The sequence below is a fragment of the Eurosta solidaginis genome, chromosome 3 (assembly GCF_040869045.1).
Source record: "Eurosta solidaginis isolate ZX-2024a chromosome 3, ASM4086904v1, whole genome shotgun sequence".
Lineage (NCBI taxonomy): Eukaryota > Metazoa > Arthropoda > Insecta > Diptera > Tephritidae > Eurosta > Eurosta solidaginis.
Genome location: NC_090321.1, coordinates 129,612,229 through 129,638,547, shown reverse-complemented (window position 1 = coordinate 129,638,547; position 26,319 = coordinate 129,612,229). Strand labels below are relative to the sequence as shown.

General features: G+C 40.7%; 1 protein-coding gene and 2 pseudogenes across 9 annotated transcripts in view; 1 reads left to right on the top strand and 2 right to left on the bottom strand.

Moving 5' to 3' along the window:
* The window catches only part of LOC137244275 (synaptic vesicle 2-related protein), a 2,198,928-nt gene that overhangs the window by 1,053,115 nt on the left and 1,119,494 nt on the right, over window positions 1-26,319 (top strand). The window lies entirely within an intron of this gene.
* On the bottom strand, window positions 7,791-8,517 carry LOC137247327 (uncharacterized; annotated as a pseudogene).
* LOC137247326 (ubiquitin-like modifier-activating enzyme ATG7) lies at window positions 8,516-10,694 on the bottom strand (annotated as a pseudogene).

Sequence of the window (26,319 nt, the reverse complement as noted above, 5' to 3'; positions counted from 1 at the left end):
CGATGTGCGACGAAGGTTGACCAGGAACAGGGCGGTTTCCTTATCCATGCGAGGACGATCGTTGAATCCGTCCACAGGTGCACTTTCACTGGTCCCAACTTGAGACTCCTGAGAATTGATTCGGTGATTTCCGCTAACAGCACGGCTCCGCAAAGCTCCAATCGTGGAAGAGAAAGAGTTTTCACTGGGGCTACTCGGGTTTTGGCTAGAAGTAGGTTTGTGCAGACATTATCATCCGTTTTGACACGCATGTAAATGACTGCTGCATAAGCCTTCTCGGATGCGTCACAAAATCCATGGATCTCGATGTCGGTTCCTGGAGAAAAGTTGACCCATCTAGGTATCCGGATTTTATCGATTTCATGGTATTGGTCGGTGAAGGTTTTCCATCGTTCCAGCGTACTGGTAGATACTGGTTCGTCCCAAGCGGTGCCTTCCAACCAAATACTCTGCATGAGTATTTTTGCCACAATGACCATTGGTGCCAGCCATCCTAAGGGATCGAAAAGTTTGGCGATTGCTGATAGTATCGCTCTCTTCGTAATGTTTTCCGGGTTGTCCAGCGTCCCTGCTTGAAAATATAATAAATCGGATAGGGCATTCCATCGAATGCCTAACGCTTTCACTGAACTGGTATCTTCGAATGCCAGGAAGTTTTCATTGAGTAGGTCTGCTTTGGGGATGTCCCTTAGAATGTCCTCTGAATTGGATGTCCATTTGCGAAGTGGAAAGCCCGCTGAGTGTAGGACTTGACGAATTTCATCTCTGGCTTTAATAGTCGAGGTGATCGTATGTCCACCCGCTAACACATCATCTACATACATGTATTCTCGCAGTATGCTAGCCGCTGTAGGGTGCGAGTTTGAGACGTCGTCTGCTAGTTGTAGGAGCGTTCTTATCGCGAGATATGGAGCGCAATTCACCCCGAAGGTAACCGTCTTTAATTCGTAAAGACTAATAGGGTCATTCGGGGAAGTGCGATGCACAATACGTTGAAATTTGGTGTGATTTTCGTTCACCCAAATTTGTCGATATATCTTTTCGATGTCGCTATTGAATACGAAGCGGTATAGTCTCCATCGTAAGATAAGTATGGGTAGATCGGCTTGTAGGACTGGGCCTGGGAGGAGAATATCGTTTAAGCTATTGCCGTTGGCCGTAGGGCTCGAGGCGTTAAATACTACGCGTACCTTGGTGGTTGTACTTTCTGCTTTTACAACGGCGTGGTGGGGCAGGAAATAATTATCCGAATCGTCGGATGGAATATTCTTTTCAATTTTTCTCATATGTCCGAGCGTTTCATATTCTGACAACACTCGAACATATTCTTTTCCTAAATCTGGGTTTTTTATTAGCCGCCCCTCATTCCGGAAGAATTGAGAGCATGCACGCTTCAGGGATGGTCCTAAGTTAATATTGTTAGGGTAATCCTGCCGGAATGGTAGTGACACGGTGTACCTTCCATTCTCACTTCGCTGCGTTGTTTCTTTAAATATTTGTTCACAGTACCTTTCATCTTCATTTAATATTTTATTTTTGGGTACATTTTCTACCTCCCAGAAAGCTTTGAGTTGATTGTCTAACGCAACCTCGTTGTAAAAAGACATAATGCTCTTCGTTGGATTCGGTGATTCGATACGACCGGTTAGTATCCAACCGAACACTGTCTCTTGGGCTAAGAGTGTGTTTAGCACATTCTTCTTTATACTGCTCATTATAATGTGGGGATATATGTCTCCGCCAAGTATGAGGTCTACGTCTTCGTTGACGTAGAACCTCTTGTCTGCCAAAATCAAGTCTGGGAATGCCTGCATAGTCATTGCGTTGATATGGCAGGATGGAAGATTCCCAGTGAGTTTCGTTAGAACTAGTACGGGTGTAGTCAGGCTGAAGCAGGGATCCACTGGTGAACGTAGTTCGATGTTGGATGCTTCTTTCACCTGAGCTGACACCGCATTTGTGATGCCTGAAACATGGGCATGCATTTTCCTCGCTGGCAAATTGATTCTGCGTTTCAGTCTTTCAGTTATAAAGGAACATTCAGACCCAGAATCAATTAATGCCCGCGCGGAGAAGTCGGTACCATTATGGTGAATGTGTACGCGAGCAGTTCCTAATAGCACGCCTGTGCTGGAATTGGCATGGCAGGATTTGACATTCTGATTCGCCGAGGAAGGTGGTTGTCCCGATTCCTGTCTTTTCCTTGCCTGTGCCGAAGTTGATGGGGGATTATCCGCATCTTTGAAGGGATTTCGTACCGCCGGTTGCTGAAGTGTGTCCGCATGCAGGAGCGTGTGGTGACGAGAGTGGCATTTGGAACAGTTGTACGAACTGGTGCACCTCGTCACTGTGTGTCCTGGGGATAAACAATTCAGGCAGCCGTTTGTGGATTTGACGAATTTAATCCTTTCTACCGGATTTAAATCGCAAAAACGTGAACAGTTGCGTAATCTGTGCTCCGTAGATTTGCACATTTTACATATTGATTTTGTTGTTTGCTTGGTTACTTTGGTTTGAAAAGCACCAAATCTGGTGGGGGGAGGTAGCGAGGACACCAGAGACCATCCCATTCACTCGTTATCCCATAACGAGGACATCAGAACAACCTACCGCAGAAGGGTGAACCGATCTGCCACAGAACCTAAAGGCTTTCAGCCCATTATCTTTCTCACTTTCCAAAAATTTAACCCAAAAGTCACTCGCTCCCCAGAGCAAGGACACCAGAACCCTAACGCAGAGCCAGGATCTGCCACATATTGCATCAGCACTCGGTCAAACGCACGAGGCCAACAGCACCGAAGCGGGCCTAGCAATCAGGACTCCAATAGTTATAATTCATAAGAACAACGTACACGTCATGTAGGAAGTCTACAATAAAAGCTTTCCCAAACAAACAATTATGGTTATAAATTAATTCGAGTATCGAGTATCGATTTGCAGAGTTGCATTGGGGGGGGGGGGTCGCAATCAGATGCGGAAAAGTTAGGCATCCTGCCTAAACAATCATAAAAGGGTACGTGGCTGTATTCTTCTGTTTTTCCACAAAGGCAGTACACCTCGAGCTATGTTCCGACCTCACCACCGAAGCCTTTCGCGCAGCATTGCCCGATTCGTTGGCAGACGAGTTTATCCCTCAAAAATGATGAGCGAAAATGCTAAAATGTTCATTGGCGCTCAGCGCGCACTCGAACGCGACTTCGTTAAATTTCTTAACGAATGCTCTGCGGACATTGTGCAGAAATATGCCCCCAGGGAATAAACTGGCAGTATGTTCCACCCAGCGCCCCTCATATGGGCGGCTTGTGGGAATCCGCAGTAAACAGTTTTAAAACCCACTTCAAAAAAACCGCTGCATCCCACAAGTTTACATTCGAAGATTTCACGACGCTGTTGGTGCGTATTGAAGCAGTTCTCAATTCGAGGCCTCTAACCTCACTATCCCAGGACCCAGCTGACTTCACAGCGCTCACTCCGGGTCACCTCCTGAGAGGTGCACCGGTATTAGCCAATTCTGAGCCAAACGCGGAAGACCTCTCCTGGATAAATCGATGGGAAAAACTTAAATCGCTTCATTACCAATTCAGTCGACGCTGGAAAGAGGATTGATTATCTGAAGGACCTTCAGAAGCGCTATAAATTGCAAACGCCACAGCGAAATCCTCAACCAGCGACCTCGTCGCAATCAAAGAAGATTCGCTCCCACCCACCGAGTGGCGTCTGGGACGAATCGAGAACGTTCGCCTCGAACCTGACAACCATGTTCGAATTGTAGAGCTTCGCACCCGAAATGGGTTTGTCGTGCGCCCCTTAGTTAAACTGTGCTTTCTTCCAATGGAGCACTCTTCGAGCACAGCACTCAAATTTATATACATTTCCTTGTATAATTAGCTTTCCTTGTAGAACTAACTTCCCGATTACCATCCGCTGTATCCAACTACTTATCGTTTCTCTCTCTGTTCTTTACTTTCAGGACGACGCATAATGGCATCTCGACAGGCATGCACATTGGCTCCCACGGCAGAGACCGATAACTGCCTCCAGTGTCGGCTCTGCCATCGCTACCACGCGCTGCGGACCTGCCCGGCCTTTAAGGCGATGCGGCCACCGCAGCTTGCTACAGTGGCCAGGGCACAGGGCGCAAAGCCCCTCCACGGAAAACCCCCAAGCATCCCGCAAGCCGAAGCCCAAGCCGAAGAAGCAAAAAGAGAGGACACCGACCTGCGCCTGCAGCGCCCAAAAGGCGTATCCTGCACTTAAAACAGCAGCAACCCCCAAACTCGCGAAGACAGCCAAGCGCAGGATCGCGCGCATCCCTCAAGGCCTGCAAACGGCGCAATACGAGTCGCGCCTTAGATACTACGATCCGCGCTCTGCTGGAACTGCAGAAGGTGCTTACTAGCACCTCCCTGCAGGGCGGGCAGGATGTTCAAGCCGCCTTCATTTCAAAATTAAACGGCGGCACGCGCCAACCTCACGTGCAGCCGTACGCGGCGAACTGGAAGGCGCCAACACCGACAAGGGGCCATCACCATCAAGCAATGCTCGAATCGGCTAGTCAAGTACTATCACTCGGCAATCGCAGACGCGCTCCTTTTGTGTATTTATTTAAAATACGTATATATATTAATGCTTTGAATTTGTGAATATTTAAAGTCAAGAGCTAAAGTTTTTAACGAGTTAATTACTTAATTATTAAATAATAAAAAAGGTGAACTTATAACGTTTTTGAAAAGATAAACCCTAAATAAACATATTTTTATTGTGCAAACATTAGTGCAGTGTAGCGAAGAGAGGCCAATTTATTCACGGAGAAAAGGAAATGAAAATAAGATCACCAAAAGGGTTTTTATTAGTATGGAATGAGAGTGATTTTTTTTATTGAATATATTGAAAAATGAACAACAGGTGTTAGGAAAAAGGTTTAACAAATGTTGTGGAATATGGTATTAAGTCTTTGAGGAATGTTAGCACTTACGTGACGTGTGTTGGCAGGATGCTTTCACTTCGACGGCTGGATCAAACGAGGCCGAGTGCTTGGCAGAGAAAAGCTATGAGCCCACTATAGGGCCACTTTCGTTGAGTTTCCCCGCCCAAAGTTCTGCATAGTCGGTCCATAGAAGTAAAGTAACAAAGTTTAAAGTAATGTGTATAAACAATTGCAGCTTATATATATGAATGTATGTGTGTGTATTTGTGAATACACCTTTATGAATGTATTGGTTAACTAAGTACACGAGGGAGGGCAGATATATTTAGGCCTGTGGCCTAAACATACCGGCCTCCTTGCCGTAGACAACAAAAAATTTTAATCAAATACAAATACTAAGTGACTTAGAGAGCATTCGAGCCACCACACGTCCAGGTAGGGCTATACGTCGATGTGCAGATGCGGACTGCGAGCACTGCACGTCATATGATTGACTTCGTGTATCATTCTCCTGTGAAGAAAGAAATAATTTATTAATTAAACGTACGTGGTTTTTGATTCCGTACAGTAATTACTTGTTTGTATGGAAATTCCTATTTTTGGCAGGCTCCTGAGACTACCAGCCCAAATACGGTCGGTTGGGTCAGGAGACCGCCAACTGTTGTTGCTGGCGTTCCGCTTACCATCATTTCGGCGTATATATCTGCGCTGAGTGTAAGCCGAATTGGCGATGAGCGGTAGAAATGTGGGTCGGCCAGCCGCATGAACTGGAATGGAGCGGCAATCTTCGGGTCTACATTAGACGGCGGACTCAAACGATAGTGGCCGTTGACCACGGCAGCTTGGGTAGTGACATGCGTCGATGACCCGAACTTGCCGCGCAGAGTAAGGGAGCATCGCCCTTGTCCTTGGCGCTCCAACTGTAAATCGCGTACCAACTCTGCATCGACGATGGTGCTGGTGGCGCAGGGATTGATGATGGCACGAACCAAGTGTAAGTGTCCGCTCAATTCGACGCGTATGATGGCCATCGACGCAATGGACACGAAAGGCCGCATGATGGGCGCTGGAGTTGCTTGGAGGAGTCGACCCGTACGAAAACCTGGTGTATCGCGCGATAGTCTCTTATATTTTGGGCTTCAAGAGAGTATGGCGTCGATTTATTCGCCGCTGCTGTCTTTCACGTTTGGATGACTTGGTGCGGCCTCGTTGGAGTCCGATGTCGCGGTGCCGCCAATTGTCTCGTTCCTTTCGAGGTTTCTTTACTTTCTCCGCCATTCGTTCGTGCTGCAACAGCGGCCGGAAACTGCGCATCTCATTTCGGCTCGTTGACGGCCTAACCTTCGCTCGCTCTTCCTCGGCTTTCTCTTATTCCATCTTCGCTCTCTCTTCCCCCAGTTCTTCTTCTTCCACCTGCTGAGCCCAGGACTTTTTCGGTCCCCGAGGTTAATTTACAACGCGTCGTCGGACGGGCTGATGTCGCCACTTAGGGTTGCGTCGTCGCGTTCCGACCGACGTTCATCAAATGGAGCGTGGTGTGGTGCTTTTCGTGGCACCTTATGCAGCGATACTTGCTGTTACATTTTTCAACGCGGTGAAAGGGCGTCAGACAGTTTAGACAGTACTTGTGTAGAAGTACTGCCCGCATTCTCTCCTCTGGGGATTTTTTTTCGGTACTCTGCACATATTCTAAGGCTATCATCCCTGCCGCAGAGCTGGCAAGCGACTTCGAAACGCTTTGCGCCTCCCTCTGACTTGGCCAAAAAGTTTTGGTAACGGGTCATGATCTGAAAGAATATTGTTATGATTGATCATGCCAAAGTTGAGGTTGGCGGAATGTTGTTTGGGTGGCGTAAATAAAAAATCATATCAAATATATTTTCGCAAAAGAAAAAAAAAATTTTATTGAAATAAAACTTAATTGAAATAAAATATTAAAGGCCATAAGTAAATACTTATGTGCGCGAAGAGAAGAAAAAACGGATTTAGCACTCATCCATGCGATGTGGCTGGTGCTTTAGCGCATTTAATACATTTTATAATTCGATTTATGTCGGTAGATGTCGCCGAAGTAGTCTTAAAATTTATTTTGGATTTGTGGTGAACTTTATTTTCACAACAAGTGGCCTGCCGCCACACGGAACGGTTCGAAACCTGGCTGAAAATGTATTACAGAGTTGCATTTCCACCATTCAACATTATTTACGACGTGTTTTGTCGATAATGGTGAGATTCGTGGAATTAAGTATTTTAAATCTCAACCAAATGAATGAATGATCGAGATATGTAATGCGCGAGTGGCGTGCAGCAGCGCATAAGGCATAATGTCGGTAACGCAGTGCATTGGCAGTCAGAAATTAAGTGTAGAGATTTTGACATCTGCTACGCTTTTCCATTTCCTGAATGGAAAAAAGTCATTGATATAACACGCGGTGGTGAGTATGGCAGCTAGTAAAATGTAATATTTTTCCTAATTCATTTCTTCTTTTCTTTTCAGATTTTCTCCTCATGCAAATATATAAAACGGCATTTTCTTAATGTATTGTTTATGTAATCAGTAAAAGCGGGATGGAAAGTCTTAAGACAATATCAACACTTATCTGTCCCCAAAGTCCCAACAGCGGTATTTCTTTGAAAACCATATGGCCAGGCTTACTAATGGCATTCAGCGCACAAGGTACACTCATCGATTTGTTGGAAAAGACCGGACTCGCACGATCTATAGACAATGGATTTGCGTTGTACCGTAACTATAGTGCATTGGGGTTTGCAGGAAAAAGGTAATTCTAGTACAAGTCTTGCAGCATGTAATCCAGCGTATCAACGTCTTAACATTGTCGATTTATGGGAGATCATTAAAACATTAATTGTAAAGCCATATTTTATGTATGGTGTTGTAATGTTGGCAAAGTTCTTTCGCAAGTGTTGTGAACATTTCCAAATCTGAGTCATAAAAGTCAATAATCCTGCTATCTAATTCCTTAAAATCAGATATTCCAGTCAAATCTTCCAAATATTTGGCAGTTTCAAAAGCTTTGAACAAAAATGCCATACCCTTTTCGCGATATTCTGCAATGATTTTCTCCGAACATGCAATACATTGTGAAAATTTTTGAGTTGCTGGCAAAATATTTTCATAATTGCAAAGTTGTCCACGAATTGAGTGCGGAATTAGGCCTAGCAGACCTTCTGGTACTTTGGTGTTCGGTTGTCCGGTGATACAGTAATAGGCTGGCGCTTGTGTCCTCAATAGATGTTGCAGCAGCGAAACAACCAATTCGACTGCATAACTTGCCGCAATACATGATGCTCCTGGTCGTGTAACGGTGCATTGCTAGTCCAGAGTACGATCTTTGAGGGAATTTCCAGGATAGTTACAAAAATAGCAGCCCAAATTGCTTCCATTTATACATTTAATATCATCGATATCTATGGGTTGCTTAGCATCGCCTCCTGCCTTGTCATCGAACTCTGAACCAGCGCCATTTATCATTATCTTTTGAAAGGCAGCACCCAATCTTGTCGGTAACCATCGACTTTCAGGTGAATTGGTTAGTAAAAGAAATTACATCATACTCCTCTACTAAACTAGTAAACTGCAAGTAAATTTCGGGCGACATTGCATCCAAGTGTTCCGGCACCAAAGAATACGCACTTTGTTTTCGATATTATATCCAAATCTAATTCAGAAACCAAACGCCATTTCATCAGTTTCAAATTCAAGTTTATGGCACTTTCAACTAAAATAGTAGGGTTCGTGCTATCACGCATCGAAACCATTCGTAGGCCCATTTTATGTTTTCGATTCGGTTCCCAGCCAACGAATTGTGTTTGCTCAGCGTAATTGACTTTATCCGTTTGTTGTACAGTATAAACGAGATTGTTGCCAGATTCATGTTTGTTATTGAAACGACAGCGGCCATCAAAGCTTCATAGTTGTTCCGCTCTCCTCGGGAATCGTCTGTAGGACTTCGGCTGCTGGCACCTTCAATGCTACGAATAGAGCTGCAACTTTATCTTCAGCATTCCAGTTGTTCACTGCTGCGGTCTTCTCAAACTGTAGCCTAAAGACCTGTAAAGGAACAGAACCGTCAAAGGATGGTGTTTTTACCTTTGGATTGCTTGCTGAAACAGCTGGGCGATTTATTTTCAACTCCTGTATACGACCTCTCAAAGCATCCACCTCGGCTTCGATTTTTTCCTCAAACTGCGTTGCTTTCTCGTTCATACGCGCTTCGAGTTTTGATGATATACGCGCCTCTTGCGCTTCGAGTTGTACTGTTATGCGTGCCTCTTGTTCTTTCAGTTGTGTTTCCATTTTTGATGTTATACGTGTCTCCTGTGATTCTAGTTGAGTTTCCATCTTGGATGTTATCTGTGTCGACATTTCTGAAATACGTGTTTCTTGTTCTTCAATCTTAGATGTTATTGCCGAAGTTTGTGCAGATATTGCAGCCAATATCACGTTCAAGTCTGTGCTGGTAACTGCCTGCGATGTTTCGTTTTTCTCTTCAATTTTTGTTGTTGTCTCATCCCCATCATGATGAAAGACATCATCGTGCACGTAAATTCCTTCCGACTCCATAGCGTCTCGTAGCCTTGCTTGAAGTTCGATCTTATTGCCGGTTGTATTCAATCCACGGGCCGGTTGTATTCAATCCACTTCACCATGTCCTTGTTGTGCTCTGCAACTCTGGGATTTATTCAACAATTCCTCTTCTGACACCAATTGTAACGAATTTACTGCAATTCCGCTTATTCCAAATCTTCTGCTAACGTTCGAATCACTAAACAAAAAAACTTGAATAAATAACTCCACTAATCTATAATAAAAAATGACCTTTATTATAATACTTTCAAAATAATACCACTATTTCTCGCCAGATAGCATCTTACATCCAACTGATTGTCGCGCCTCTACTGTTGCTGCTTTTATACTGTGCGGTTTCCTCGTTCACATATTTCTAGGCCCCTCCATTTCCAGAACTTACTAGTTATTTATCAGCTACAAAATTATAACTACAGATGCACGTGTATAGGTTCTCATATGCGCGTGTATTTGTGAGCGACTCTTCCACAATTATAATTGCATACTTTTGGGAGCATTTCAGATAAGATATCTGCATGTGTTTGTGCGTTGCTTCTCCGCTGCGTGTACGTACATATGTGTAGACATAATGATTGATCTATTGATGTGCATACAAGTCACTTCTTGGCATCGGCTTAGAGATGATAGTATCCCTTAGTGCTGCTAATATTCGTTACAATATGTATTTTAAAACTGCTTTCGATGTGCTCCAAAATTTTTATACGTAAATTGGTTACTATTTAACTTTGAACTGTTATTCTTTTGTGCTTTTCAAACACATAAACTTCGTGGAAGTCGCCATTGAAGAAGAGTAATCTGTTTCCAGCAAGCATTCCTTCGCATTGCAGTTAGTATGGTAGCTATGTATGGGTTTCGGCGCATCGGATAGTCGATCATGATTCAATTTGATATCTGGTACTTGATGCCAAAATGTTGGATTCACAAAAGATTGTAAGGGCGCATATTGTAATACATTGTCGTTAGACTTATTTATCTTAGTGACTTCCTTAATCTCCTTTGTTGATTTGAATAAGTATTGTATTGCTGAGTTTAAGCCCTTTCATGTAGCCGTCGCCTTTTATGATTTTTTCTCAACAGAGGAATCCTGAACATGTGAAAAGGTCTTTGTTAAGGGAGTTAACTCACGCACGGGTATTTTCCTTTGTTTACTTCATTCATTAGTTCCATGCAGCTTTTGTTTATCTCTAATCGCAGAACGAAGGCCCCACTTTTCAAAGAACAAATTTCAGATCTATATAATAGCAATTGCCGCAAAAATAACAATAAAAATATTCCTGCGTAGTAAAATCCAGGTACATTGATTTTTAACAAATCAGCTCATGTACTATTTTATAAAAGTAGTAAGTAGTAGGCTTTCTTTTTTCGTTTGTAAACTTTGATAGGAGTTGAGAATATTGGTTTTGTATGTTATTAAGGCCTTTTATGTCATACATTCACTGGCTTTTTAGTCATATATAAAAACTATTATATGCTCAATGTACAGCCTTGTGTTTCCTAAACATTTATTTTACACTTTTATATCTTTATGACGTGTACCTTAATTTTATAATCGAAAATGCTTTTAAGTTTGAACGTGTAGTTCATATGGGAATTGATGCTTGGGGTGTAATTGCTAATTCAATTGCGGATTCGAGGAAGGAGCGAAGGTTGAAGGCTAGTATTCAACGTTGGAAGTTTTATTGGTAAAAGGTGGGACCAGTAGCACCATTTTTTTTTATGTGCCTTTCCCTCCTGTTGTCTATCAAAGTTTTCCGAACAATGTATATGTAAATATGAAGGAAAGAGCTTGACTAATAATAAATTTTAATATAATAATAATAAAAAGTAGTTTAAAGTAATAAGTAAGGTTGTAATTACTGATGCAATTGTACTCTGTGGCAGATATGAATAAATTTCTTTGGGATTAATTCCTGTACTTAATTATTTTCTGAACAATTGCGTGGTGGCAACGGCGCACCCACGTAATTGTTCAAAGAAGTTGTACCGTGGGTACAGGGCTGCAAGGGGTCCATTTCAAATCTGCCTGCTGCTATGCATATTATATATCAATTTCTTTTTCTTATTGACACTTTGCCTTAAACTTTCTTTTTATGATACAATAACTCCCACAAGAAATTCATATGGTTGAATTAATACCATAAATAAATCCCCTAGCGAATTTAGTGCTTATTTAACAAAAGCTTAAAATATTGTAAAGTTCATTTTTTGAACATATGATTCGCGATATTTTGTACCTATACATTCTCCAGCTGTTTGCTAAGCCTTTAACTATTTCCACGGGAAAATGCTATTTCTTTTCTTACGGAACCGGCGAGCTGAACACTTCTTCACAAATCTTCAATCGTAAGTTTTCTTTGAACCGTCTCATAAATGTAAAGTAAATTCTGATTGTTTTTCAAAATAGTGAAAAAAAATTAAAATACCTATTCGAAAAGAGTGTGATCAATAATTTTAATCGGTTCGGTAATATTTAAGTGATAAAGCTGGTTAGGAATAAATCAGCCTATCAAGTTCATCACATTTTTTCAATTGATTGTCCTGAGGATTTCCTAAGTGGATTTTTTGCTCCTCTAAAAGAAATCGCCACGGGTGCACTAATTTCTGCATATCCTTGATTGAACATATGCCATATCTTCCACGTCGACATAATCGAAGCATCCCAACCAATCTAATTACATCAAAACACGAACGCGAAAACCTATATTTAATATTTTATCAGTATTTTCGTATACATACATACGTATTTATGACCACCTTTCGGACGGGGAAAGGTGCAAAATATACCAGGAAATCGAGTATATCTGTTCAAAGCCTTAAAACAACAAATTTTTAAATATTGAAACTAGATATCAGGAACTTCAATCACAACAGACTGCCAATGATTTCGCAACTCGACTCTCACACCTGCTCTCTGTGAACACAACTCATCCTGAAGGAATACAGGAGCAGTGGGAGCATATCTCCAAAGCACTTCGTACTGCCGCTGAGGAAAAAATTGGTTACCGGCGGCCACGAAAAAACAACTGGTACGGTGAAGAATGCCGCGTTGCAACCGAAAGAAAAGACGCTGCCTACAGGGCTACGTTAAAAGCGAGCGCGACAAGAGGAGAGTGTGAACGCTATCGTGAGTTGAAAAGGAAAGCGAGACGCCTTTTCAGAAAGAAAAAAGCAGAAGCAGAAAGGCGTGAGTGCGAGGAGCTTGAGCTGCTAGCCACCAGGAATAACGCCCGAAAATTTTACCAAAAAATACGGCGACAGACGGAAGGTTTGAAGACCGGGGCAAACTCCTGTAGGAACGAAAACGGCGACCTTGTAACTGATGTCCAGAGAGTGCTTAGATTATGGAGGGAATACTTTTCTGCTCTCCTAAATGGAGGCAGCAATTCACCGCGCAGAGATGAAGAACCCGATCCCGCAATCGATGATGATGGAATATATGTCCCCCCGCCCGATTATGACGAAGTTAGAATAGCAATAACCAGATTGAAAAACAACAAGGGCGTGGGCGTTGATGGATTGCCTACGGAGCTATTCAAGTACGGCGGCGAGGAGTTGGTAAGGCTCATGCAGCAACTCCTTAGCAAAATATGGGCGGACGAGTGTATGCCCGACGGTTGGAATCTAAGTGTTCTTTGCCCAGTCCACAAGAAGGGGGATACTGCAAAATGCACCAACTATCGTGGAATCAGCCTTCTTAATATCGCATATAAGGTTCTTTCAAGTGTATTGTGCGAAAGATTGAAGCCCACCGTGAACCGGATGATTGGACCTTATCAGTGCGGCTTCAGACCTGGTAAATCTACCATTGACCAGATTTTCACAATGCGCCAAATCTTAGAAAAAACCCGTGAAAAGAGAATCGACACACATCACCTCTTCGTCGACTTTAAAGCCGCCTTCGACAGTACGAAAAGGAGCTGCTTATATACCGCTATGTCTGAATTTAGTTTCCCCGCAAAACTTATACATCTGTGCAAATTGACGTTGAGCAACACCATCAGCTCAGTCAGAATTTGGAAGGATCCCTCCGAGCCGTTCGAAACTAAACGAGGTTTCAGACAGGGTGACACCCTATCGTGCGATTTCTTTAATTTGATGCTGGAGAAAATTATGCTAGCTGCAGAACTTAACCGCACTGGAACAATATACTATAAAAGTGTGCAATTACTGGGTTATGCTGATGACATTGATATCATCGGCCTAAACACCCGCGCTGTTAGTTCTGCTTACTCCAAACCGGAAAAAGAAGCGGTAAAGATGGGTTTGATGGTGAATGAGGACAAAACGAAGTACCTGCTGTCATCGAGCAAAGAGGCAGAGCATATACGCCTTGGCAACCACGCTACGGATGGCAGCCATAATTTCGAAATAGTAAAAGACTTCGTTTATTTGGGAACCAGCATCAACACTAGCAACAACATCAGCACTGAAATCCAGCGAAGAATCGATCTTGCCAATAAATGCTACTTTGGACTAGGTAGGCAATTGAAATGTAAAGCCCTCTCTCGGCGAACGAAAATCATACTCTACAAGCCCCTTATCGTATCCGTTCTGCTATATGGGGCAGAAGCATGGACCATGACAACAGCAGATTAAGCGGCTTTGGGAGTGTTCGAGAGAAAAGTTCTTCGAAAGATTTGTGGACCTCTACGCGTTGGCGATGGCGAGTACCGAAGAATATTTAATGATGAGCTGTACGAGCTATAAGCAGACATCAACATACTCCAGCGAATTAAAACGCAGCGGCTGCGCTGGCGAGGCCATGTTATGCGAATGAATGATGATGCTCCGGCCAAGTAAGTGTTTCTATCGGAACCCGCCTATGGAAGCAGTGGTAGAGGGCGGCCCCCACTCCGTTGGAAGGACCAGGTGGAAAACGATTTAAACTCCTTTGGTGTGACCAATTGGCGCCGGTTGACGAAGCGAAGGAGCGACTGACGCGCCTTGTTGGACGGCCATAACCGTCTAGACGGTTAAGCGCCAATTAAGTAAGTAAGTAAGTATGTAAGCTATCAGGAACTTTTGTTACTTGTAAATTTCCATTTTTTATATAAAGAGAATTAAACTAATTTATCAACATATATGCATAATTTCTAAAAATAATTTCTCTAAAAGAGCTGAACTCTAAACTTTTCATTCAAATTTTTTTAACTGTTAATTTAAATATTTTTTTATATTAACATATATACTTTCTTCTCTTAGAAGAAATCATTTCAATTTCATATATAGTTGCCTTAAAAATTAATTAAAACCAAAAATAAAATGTAGGAATCACATACATACATTCATACATACTACATAAATTTTAACAACTGAACTCAAAAACAAAAAAAACAAAAGTTACTTAACTACATTTTTAAGAATAAGAAAACTGAAGTAAAAGAAAATAATATTATTCATTTTAGTATAGCTATAACAAACTTAGTTATACAAACATAATTATTTCGTAAGTTATTGTTGTAATCATGTGGTTTAGAACCGCATGATAGCAATCCTAACTTAACTCAACATATTACCAATTTACTTTTTGATTTTTCTTTAAATTTTTCAGAGAGATATTATGAGACAGTCCTCATTCATAAATTCCTTTGTTTATTTTGTTTTTGCAACATTATTTGCACAAAGGTCCTCCCATTATCTCTCTGATTTTAACTCCCAACTACAGTACGATCACTAATAATTAGGACATCCTAGATTTTTTTTCGGTCTAAGCTTTTTTTCTACATCGAATTGAATCAATGTTTCTATTAAAATGAGTCCATAAATATATTTAAATTGAAAAGCAAGAACAAGCGAATTTATAGCTACAACAACAGTCATCGTCATCATGCTGCGATCACAAGCGGGAAGGCCTTCAACGCTACGTGGGATTACTGCATTGCAGATTATTGGTGAGTGATAATTCAAATTGTTTCATTATTTCTTTTTGCTATACGCCACTGTCTTATTTCTTTTTATTTCTTTTCTTTTCTATTTTTACTTCGCTCTATTTTGCGAAACATATGACCGTATATATGCAAGGCCAAAAACAATATGTTGAGTTATGTCAGGAATTTAATATTTAAATACCCACAAAAAAATTATGTTAGCATAATAAGCAAATTAATGATATGTGAAATCAAAGTATTGAAACCTAAACCTAGTTAAATTTTACATGAATTCAAATTTAAATGCAAAACTCGATTGGTTTATTTAAATTGGTATTATTATAAGCATTTTTTTTAAATAATGGATTGAACACATGGTCTGTATATACTTGAGGTAATAAACGTTGTTATTATGAGCTGCTAAATACTCTGTTTGGTCTGATTCTGATGGAAATGTAGGTGGTACAACGGGCATCTTTAACACCAACGATGCTATGGTGGGGTGGGTTAGGAGCAGCCGTAAACCATATATATACGGACGAGCTGCAAGTAAGGTGGTAGGAAGACGTGGTTTTCAGTTAGGCACTTTTGGGCTTATAGATAGTAGGTTTCCCTCAGTGTGCAAATATTGTAGTTTAATGTGTTATGTCGTTAGGCTTGGGAAGAGCTAGCTAGATCGTGTGATTGTATATAGGAACCCACGAAACTGAAGCTCCGGGTTGAGCCAGTGCACACGCCGCGGTCACATGATGAAGTCAATAGCGCTCCTCACAAATCCCTTATAGGATACACCAGCTAGCGATATCATAACAGATAATAAATAATAGTTTAAAAAAAAAAAATTAATAAATGTAAGGCGCGATAACCTCCGAAGAGATCTAAGGCCGAGCTTCTCTTCCAATTTGCGTCGTGCTCCTCTTGATTTTCCCTACAAATTGGCCGGACGAGTCCTACATGTTTTATGCCCACTTCGAACGGCATCTGCAAGGCAGATGAGTTTTCACTGAGAGCTTTTCATGGCAGAAATACACCCGGAGCGCTTGCCAAAGACTGCCGAGGGGCGACCACGCTTAGAAAAATTTTCTTCTTATTTAAAAACCTTATTTCTAAAATTTTGATGTTGCTTTGCCCGGGGTGCGAACCCAGGGCATACGTTGTGGTAGGCGGAGCACGCTACCATCACACCACGGTGGCCGCCAGAGAAGAATAAAAGTAGAAAAGCACGCTTTTATAGCTAACCGAACTAAAAAATAGAAAATAATTTTCAATTAAAAAGAGTTTATATAAAAGTAGTAAAAGGTCAAAAAATCATTTATAGTTAATCACCTCAAAATGAAATTATAATAAAATTTAAGTTATTAAAAGAATAATTTAATTCACAGTAAAAAGCGTGGGAAGCATTTGACTACATTTCATATCTTTCCCCTCAGATCGTTGCCAATAGAATGATTGTAACATTCAATATCAAACACCCCACGCTTTTTACTGTGAATTAAATTATTCTGTTAATAACTTAAATTTTATTATAATTTCATTTTGAGGTGATTAACTATAAATGATTGTTTGAACTTCTACTACTGTTATATAAACTCTTTTCAATTGAAAATTATTTGCTATTTTATAGATCGGTTAGCTATAAAAACGTGCTTTTTAATTTTTTTAAACTATTATTTATTTTTAATTTTTTAGTTCAAGTAATTTTTAAAGTTTTAGTCGAGAGTGATGAAACCTTAAAAAGCCAGCGGTCCATGGATGAATCCAACCCCTCGGCACCGAAAAGGGCCAAGACGCAGGGAGGCTGGATGTGGTCTTTCGCCGAAATTGCCAAGGGTCGGCAGATCATTGGCATTATAGACGAGAGCAGCGAAGATGGCAGGATCCCGAAACAACAGTGGAATTGGATCGAGGCCGCGCTCGCTACGGTGAAGGTTAAGAAATACAACCATGGTCCACCGCCATCTTACACCTTTGCCTGTGACGACGCCAGGTCGGTAAACCTTTATAGGGCCGCCGTCACGCTGAATGGGGTGGTATACCTGAACGCGCGCCTCAAGGTAGTGGAGGCGCGTGCTATCCCCTCACGACCAAGGGCTAGAGCCTGGGTTGCAGTGACGCCAACGGACCCAGCTCACATCCTGAAGCTGCACCAGGAGTACAACCCGCCACAGGTTTAGAGGTCAACCCGGATAAAAACGAGCTTGTCCTCTTCACGAGGAGATACAAAGTACCAAATCTTACACCGCCAAGAACTGGGGGTACGTTCTTAGCGTTTAGCGATCAAGTAAAGTATTTGGGAGTCATTCTGGATAGGAAGCTGTTATGGAGTGACCATATATTGGAGCGATCCAAGAAGGCAGCAGCAGAGCTGTTCGCCTGCAGGAGGGCAATTGGCACCTCCTGGGGTTTCTCTCCTAAGGTGACCTACTGGATTTAAACACCATTGTGCGCCCGATTCTTCTTTATGGTGCCTTGGTCTGGTGGCATGCACCAGCTAAAAGTACCTATCTTAAAATGCTTCAAAAGGTGCAACGGAGTTCGGAGCTCTGCATTACCGGGGCTCTCGGCTCCACTCCAGATTCCGTTACATACATACATACATGGATACATAGATAGTTACAGGGCAAGCTAATAAAAGCGTGTTAAAAAGGGCTCCAGTATGCTCTTTCGTAGATGTGATATGCATCCACTTCTATCTTTAATAAAGGAATGCGTTTTTAGCATTATTTGCAAGGTTTAAAATCTATGGCCATTTGGGGTGGTCATAAGTTCAACTGACCTTATGTCCGTTAACCTTATATCACCCCACCATCACAATATTGCATTGTCCTCGAGCCTTGATACATGTGCAAAGTTTCTATCAAACTTAAGGCCATTCAAAGTGGTAATAAGGCCAATTGACCTTATGGCCGCAGACCTTATGTCACCACACCATCACTTGGATGCATTGTCATCGAGCCTTTATACGTGTGCAAAGTTTCAATCAAACATATGGCCATTCAAAGTGGTAACAAGGCCAACTAACCTTACGAATGTTGACCTTATGTCACCAAACCATCACATTAATGCATTGTCATTGAGCTTTGATTCGTTTGCAAAGTTTCAATCAAACTTATGGCCATTCAAAGTTGTAATAAGGCCAATTGACCTTATGGCAGTTGACCTTTTGTCACCAGACCATCACATTAATGCATTGTCTTCGGTCCTTGATATGTATGCAAAGTTTCAAATTAATCACACTTCTAGAAACCGGTCAAAATTAAGCTCAAAGATCCCGTTACATGCATACATAGATAGATACAGGCCAGGCTAATAAAAACGTGTTAATTAATAAAAAAGGGCTCCAGTATGCTCTTTCGTAGATGTGCCATGCATCCACTTCTATCATTAATAAAGGAATGCGTTTTTCGCATTATGTACACGGTTTCAAATCTATGGCCATTTGGGGTGGTCATAAGTCCAACTGACCTTATGTCTGTTAACCTTATGTCACCCCACCATCACATTATTGCATTGTCATGGAGCCTTGATACGTGTGCAAAATTTCAATCAAACTTATAGCCATTCAAAGTGGTAATAGGGCCAATTGACCTTATGTCACCACACCATCACATTAATGCATTGTCATCGAGCCTTAATACGTGTGCAAAGTTTCAGTCAAACTTATGGCCATTCAAAGAGGTAATAAGGCCAATTTACCTTACGGCCCTTAACCTTATGTCACCACACCATCACATTAATGCATTGTCATCGAGCCTTGATACATGTGCAAAGTTTCAATCAAAGATATGGCCATTCAAAGTGGTAATAAGGCCAATTGACCTTATGGCCGTTGACCTTATGTCACCACACCATCACATTAATGCATTTTAATCGGTTCTTGATACGTATGAAAAGTTTCAAATTAATCAGGCTTCTAGAAACCGGTGAAAATTAAGCTCAAATATTCCGTTACATAGATACAGGCCAAGCTAATAAAAGCGTGTTAATAAAGGAATGCGTTTTTCGCATTATGTGCAAGGTTTCAAATCTATGACCATTTGGGGTGGTCATAAGTTCAATTGACCTTATATCCGTTAACCTTACCCCACCATCACATTATTGCATTGTCATCGAGCCTTGATACGTGTGCAAAGTTTCAATCAAACTTATGGCCATTCAAAGTGGTAATAAGGCCAATTGACCCTATAGCCGTTGACCTTATGTCACAACACCATCACATTAATGCATTGTCACCGAACCTTGATACGTGTGCAAAATTTCAATCAAACTTATGGTCATTCAGAATGGTAATAAGGCCAATTGACCTTATGGCCGTTGACCTTATGTCACCACACCATCACATTAATGCATTGTCATCGAGCCTTGATACGTGTGCAAAGTTTTAATCAACTTATGGCCATCCAAAGTGGTAATAAGGCCAATTGACCTTATGGCCGTTGACCTTATGTCACCACACCATCACATTAATGCATTGTCATCGATACCGGTGAAAATTAAGCTCAAAAATTCCGTTACATAGATGCAGGCCAAGCTAATAAAAGCGTTTAAAAATGGCGCCCAACGTGGTGGCGCTCGACCGACATCGTAAGACACTACTCAATTACAACTTTTAGTAGTTTGAATCATTAATAGTTACCACATATATTATTCCCTCTTGGAATACAGTTTTTGTCCATCTGTGCTTTTTTTGTCTTTTTTTTATATCGACATAGATACGTATGTACATATATGAAGCAATCAAGCTAACAGTAGGAATTTAAAAGATAAGGGCTAAACGCTCACTCTTTTAGCCATGTTTGCTAGGGCTATTTTTTATTTGTTATTTTTCGATTGTTCAAGCACTTTGGGGTTTGTGAGATTTATCTTTCTTGGATTTGTAGTTGTAGCTTGGCTATATGCCTGCTAGCTAACCAGAAAGTCACTAAGTTTACATATCTTAAAATGTCTTGTCTAATTAATCTGTCTCATTTTCCGTTCGAGATAAAAATTCACTTTTACTTACCAACATATGTAATTATTTGCAATCGGACTATTCGGTTCTTTACCAAATAGGATATAACCGAATTTGAATAATTTTTTTTTTTTTGAAGCTTATACCTTCGAGTGCATAACTACCGCGGTCTAATACCACTTTAATAAAATAAAACCACCGCATTGACAAAGAATCAGACAATATTATTTAAGATATTTGAGATTTTTTTTGCTTTGATTTTTGATTTGGAAAAACTTAAGTTTTTGTTGAAATCTATACATGCATATGTACATATTTTTCATTGAATCCATTTATGGAAAAACAAAAAAACTAAATACTTTTATGTATCCACTTGTCATTCATATATACTTCTTATTGAAAACCCAATTCAATAGTTTCTTAGAATTCATATCAAGCTATTTTACTTAAAGTTTAATTGAAGTTTACTACAAATTTTTAAGCTATTGCAGAGATTTTATCGCGGGCTTGGCGACTAAATTAACAAAAACCGTAACGGATATTTGTCAAAAAAGGTTCGAAAAAGTTCGGTATTAGCAACAGGCCAAATACACAAAATTGAATCTCTATCATAAAGTTAAAGTTAAAGTTTAAGTTAAACTTAAAGTTAAAGTTAAAGTTAAAGTTAAAGTTAAAGTTATAGTTAAATTTAAAGTTAAAGTTAAAGTTAAATTTAAAGTTAAAGTTAAAGTTAAAGTTAAAGTTAATGTTAAAGTTAAAGTGAAAGTGAAAGTTAAAGTTGAAGTTAAAGATATTTAGAGGATATAAAGTCTCAAACGTATATTTCCTATTTCAGTTACCATAAACCTATAATTTCAATTATAAATATTCCTGAATATCCTATGTATGTACATATCTTGTAAGATAATAATAAAAAATTTTTAACCAATATTAACTTCTCATTTATTCAATAAAAGTAAAAAATTTGTTTTCTTATCGGTCACCACACTTAAAAAGTGTAACTTGAATTAATATCGAAGACAAAACTTGAATTAATATCAATGAAAACAAAATGTTGCATAAATATTATAATTGCATAAGTTGATAATATGCAATAGCTTTACCGCGGCAGCCCCAAAGTGCCACACACCCTTTTTTTATTATCATTTATTGTTTTTTTCTTGAGTCTGGCTGTTATAGATACAACGCTGATTTCATATATTTTTTTTTAAGAGTACCATCTATTTATAACAGGGATTTTATTCACAATGTCACAAAGGAACAGTAAAGAACATTACCCGCGTCAAGGCAATGGATGTTCCATATGCAGGCATGTCTTTATAGAAAACGATGAGGTTAATGACTACATGCTCACACCGTTTTCCCCGACATTGTATTTTAAACTTCTTAAAGAAAAACCCAAATTGTCCTCAATGTAACGCCAAGTGCATTAGTCGTGAATTTTACCAGAATACTGACAGGCGAACTAGGGCGGGAACATTGTTGCAACCAAATTCAAGTGGAAATAGGAATTTAGCCGCGTCAGGAAACGACGATCGACAGCTTGAAGAGGCTGCGAGTTTACCTCTGGCTTCTACGAGCGTGGTCAGCATCCCTCAAAATGTGGAAGAAAATTGGATTCGAAATATAGTTTCGGCCATAATATCGGCTAGGCAAGCTACAATTCTTGACGGGGTAGAAAACCGCGTAACTCAATTGTTAGAGGAAAAACTTGAAGGGGTAGTTACTAATTTACTTGAACGCATTAACCTAAATATACCACCCCCCAACCTACAGCTAATGTCAGTCTCGAAGCTGACGATTTAAGCCGGAGTCATTGGTGCCGTATGTCGTATCGCTGTATCCGTATCCCTAACATAATCAGCTGTTTATCGTTACGACGGTAAACTAAAACCCAATTGGTTGGCTACGATACGGTTACGACCTTGGCGGCACCAATAATCGATTGCATTGATTCTCATAAGGTTGGTCGAATCAGCTGTTAAAAGGTTACCGATACGGTTAACGATAAAGCACCAATGTCTCCAGCTTAAACCAATATACAGCGTAGTAATTCAACAGCCTAGGCAAGCCCCTAGACTGGCCAGAAAGTCTGACCAAAATTTTCACAATCGAATTGAACAGTTTCGATTTAGTGATGCACCTAGCTTACTCAACTCCAGTAGAATCGCTCAACTTATCTCGAATTGGGATATCAAGTTTGATGGAATCCCCAAATTATCGGTCGATAGTTTCATTTATCGCATTGAATGCCAATGCATTGATACCTTGGGAGGAAACTTTAATTTACTATGCGAACACATTCAAAGTTAATTTTTAAATGAAGCTAAATATTGGTATTGGCGGTACCGTCGCTCAGTTGACCGCGTTACCTGGCCATCTTTATGTCAAGCCTTACGGACGAACTTCCAATAACATCGAAATGAGTTTGAGGTTAAGGAGATGATTCGAAGTAGGAAGCAAGGGCCAGTGGAGAGTTTCGATGACTATAGGCTGTGCTAAAAATAGCCGAGACTCTCCAAACACCTTTGCCTGAAACAGAACTTACAGAAAATTTACAGCCCAATCTGAGACCTCGTATTCGCCAACAACTGTTATACGTCCAAATTAGGTCATAACCGAATTGCGCAGACTTTGCCTCAAGGGTGAAAGTCTGGCAAACGAGATAACCAAATCAGCGAATCCCCTGCCAAACATAAACACGCGACCACAAGCACGACGATTTGTAAGCGAAGTAAACTATGGAGAGGAAGATGATTTACCAGAAGAAGCGGATGCCGAAGTCAATGAGACTGCTAAGAACCCATCAAAAGCCAATGCCGTATGTTGGAATTGCAAAACCGAAGGTCATCGGTACTTTGATTGTTTGGAAGACAGGACTGTTTTCTGCTACGGTTGTGGTGCGCCTACAAACTACCGTCCACAGTGCAAAGTCTGCAGTCCGGGAAACTTGAAGGCGAGCGAGGTTTCCAAGAAGAATCCTCAGAGCGACTTCGACCTCATGCCTAAAGGAATTCCGAAATAATAACCATACGACCTGATAATCCATCTACAGCAACTCCCCTTGTACATACTGTTATACTTTATGATGTTCGTTTAGCAAATCACAATAAAGCCAGGAAAAAAATATTTAAGTCCGAAACAAAATCCCCTAGTTATTCGACACTACGTTTAAAAGAGTTTGGGAAGATAGTTCATAAAGCGTGCAGATCAATAAATAACCTTGTTTGTACTATAACGCAAAAACCTTTCGATTTGAGACTATATGCTAAAATAGAAATGCTAGATAGCGAGTATTTGGGTCTTTTGGATAGTGGCGCCCAAGTATGTTGTATGGGCTACAAATTAGCTGAATCGGTTAACTCGATAGCTGGTCTTCGTAAGCACACCGCGTCCGTGTACACCACCGACGGAAATAAACAAATTGTATATGAAAAAATTTATTTCAATGTAAAGTTCGAGGGAAAAGAGGAAACGATCGAGTTTCTTGTTGTCCAAGTATGAAGCAGGAAATTATTCTTGGAGTAGAGTTTTGGCTTAAGTTCAAAGTAGCACCTCAGGTTATATCCGAGATTTCTTTAGATAAAAAACAAGATGATAATTGTTTTTTTTTAAGCAATGAGCAAAAAGTAGAACTAGAGGGGGTGAAAAATAGGTTTCCAAGTTTCGAAAGAGAAGGACTTGGAAAAACTTCACTTATGGAGTATAAGATAGAACTCCAACCAGATGTCCGTCCGATCAAGCAGCGATATTTCCCTATATCTCCGGCCGTAGAGAAACTTGTTCATGCGAAGATAGATGAAATGATTAAACTTGGTGTAATCGAGGAGGCTCCGAATAGTCCGTGGTCCAGTGCGGTCGTTTTAGTTAAGAAGCCTAACAAAGTCCGTCTGTGTCTTGACTCACGAAAAGTTAATAGCGTAACCATTAAGGACGCTTATCCGCTTCCGCAAATTGATGGTATCCTTAGTAGGATACCAAAGGCTCAATTTATAAGTTCTTTCGACTTGCGACGTGCTTTTGGCAAATCCCCCTCTCAGACACCTCCAGAGATTACACATGCTTCACCGTCACTAATCGTCCGCTTTACAGGTATTGCGTTATGCCATTTGGCCTATGCAACGCTCCACAAGCTTTATGCCGCTTGATGGATCGCGTAATTCCACCCCAGCTTGAAAATCAAGTTTTTGTTTATTTAGACGACTTACTAATAGTGTCTGAAGATTTTAAGAGTCATATGCCCGTATTATCCGACGTTGCTTACCAATTAAGGAAAGCAGGCCTTACAATTAACATTGATAAACGTAGGTTTTGTATCAAAGAAGTCAAGTATCTCGGTTACATTATAGGTAATGGTACGCTCAGAACATATCCCGATAAAGTTTCTGCCATAATGAGTTATCCAGTTCCCACGACTGTGAAACAGTTAAAACGCTTTCTTGGAATGGCCGGTTGGTACCGCCGTTTCGTTGTCAATTTTGCTGCTGTCACTACTCCCTGAACCAATCTCCTTAAAAATAGCAAAACATTTGTTTGGAATGAAGATGCCCAGAAATCATTTGATATCCTAAAACATAAATTATGCTCCGCACCAATTTTAGTCAGCCCGAACTATAACAAACCATTTATTATTCAATGCGATGCAAGTAAACTTGGTGTTGGTGCAGTGTTAGCTCAAAATAACGAAGAAGGAATCGAAATGCCCATAGCCTACTTCTCACAAAAATTAAATAAAGCTCAGAGTAACTACAGCGTTACTGACCTGAAATGTCTTGCTGCAGTTCTAAGCTTAAACAAATTTAGAGCATATGTGGAAGGGCATGACTTTTCGATTGTCACTGACCATGCCAGTTTACAGTGGCTCATGCGGCAGACTGACTTATCTAGTCGGTTAGCCAGATGGTCGCTTAATTTGCAAGGATATCGTTTTAAAATAGAGCATAGGAAGGGTTCTCAGAATGTAGTGCCAGATATCCTGTCACTTCAGAATTTTTAAGAAGTTAACGAATTAGCATTCCATCCATTAGTTGATCTTAAGTCGTCCGAATTTTCGTCCTATGAGTATAACAAATTAATATACGTCGTCCGTAATAACTCAAGCCGATTACCTGACTTAAAGGTTGTAGACAATTTTGTATATAAGCGGACGGAACATCCTGTAGGTGATCCGTCACGAGAAGTACATAATTGGAAATTATGGATCCCAAAATCATTAGCCCAAACAGTGATAGAGGATGCTCACTGTCCACCAAATAAATGCCATGGAGGCATAGCCAAAACATTGGAACGCTTGAGAACGAACCTCTTTTGGCCAAACATGACTGTCGATGTGAAAGACTATATCAGTCGATGTGATAGTTGTCGACAGAGTAAAGCGCCCAATGTCACGTTACGTCCTCCAATTATAGCACAGTTTACAGTCCAACGTCCTTTCCAGAAGCTATGTATTGTTCTACTTGGTCCATACCCTAGATCCAGGCAAGGAAATATTGGTAATTTTATTGTACTTGATCATTTAACCAAATTTCCTTCGATCAAAGAAGTCCGCATTTTTAATACGTCCGCTATTTGCAAGTATATGAGAGAAATTTTCAGTATTTTCGGAACACCCAAAATTGTTTTGAGTGACAACGGCAAGCAATTTAAGTCTGCACAGTTTAACAATCTGCTAGCTGAAAGAGGTGTTAAACATACCTATACACACCTATAGGTGTTAAACATACCATAAGAAAATGCCAGTGAGCGAGTTTATCGCTCAATAATTGCAGGCATACGAGCATTTCTCAAAGGAGATCAGACTCACTGGGATCAACATCTACCAGATATTGCAGAGGCACTTCGTAGTTCATACCATCAATCAATTGGCTGCATATCATATTTCGCCGTGGGTACAGGACTGCAAGAGGTCCATTTCAAATCTGCCTGCTCCTATGCATATGATATATCAATTTCTTCTTCTTATTAA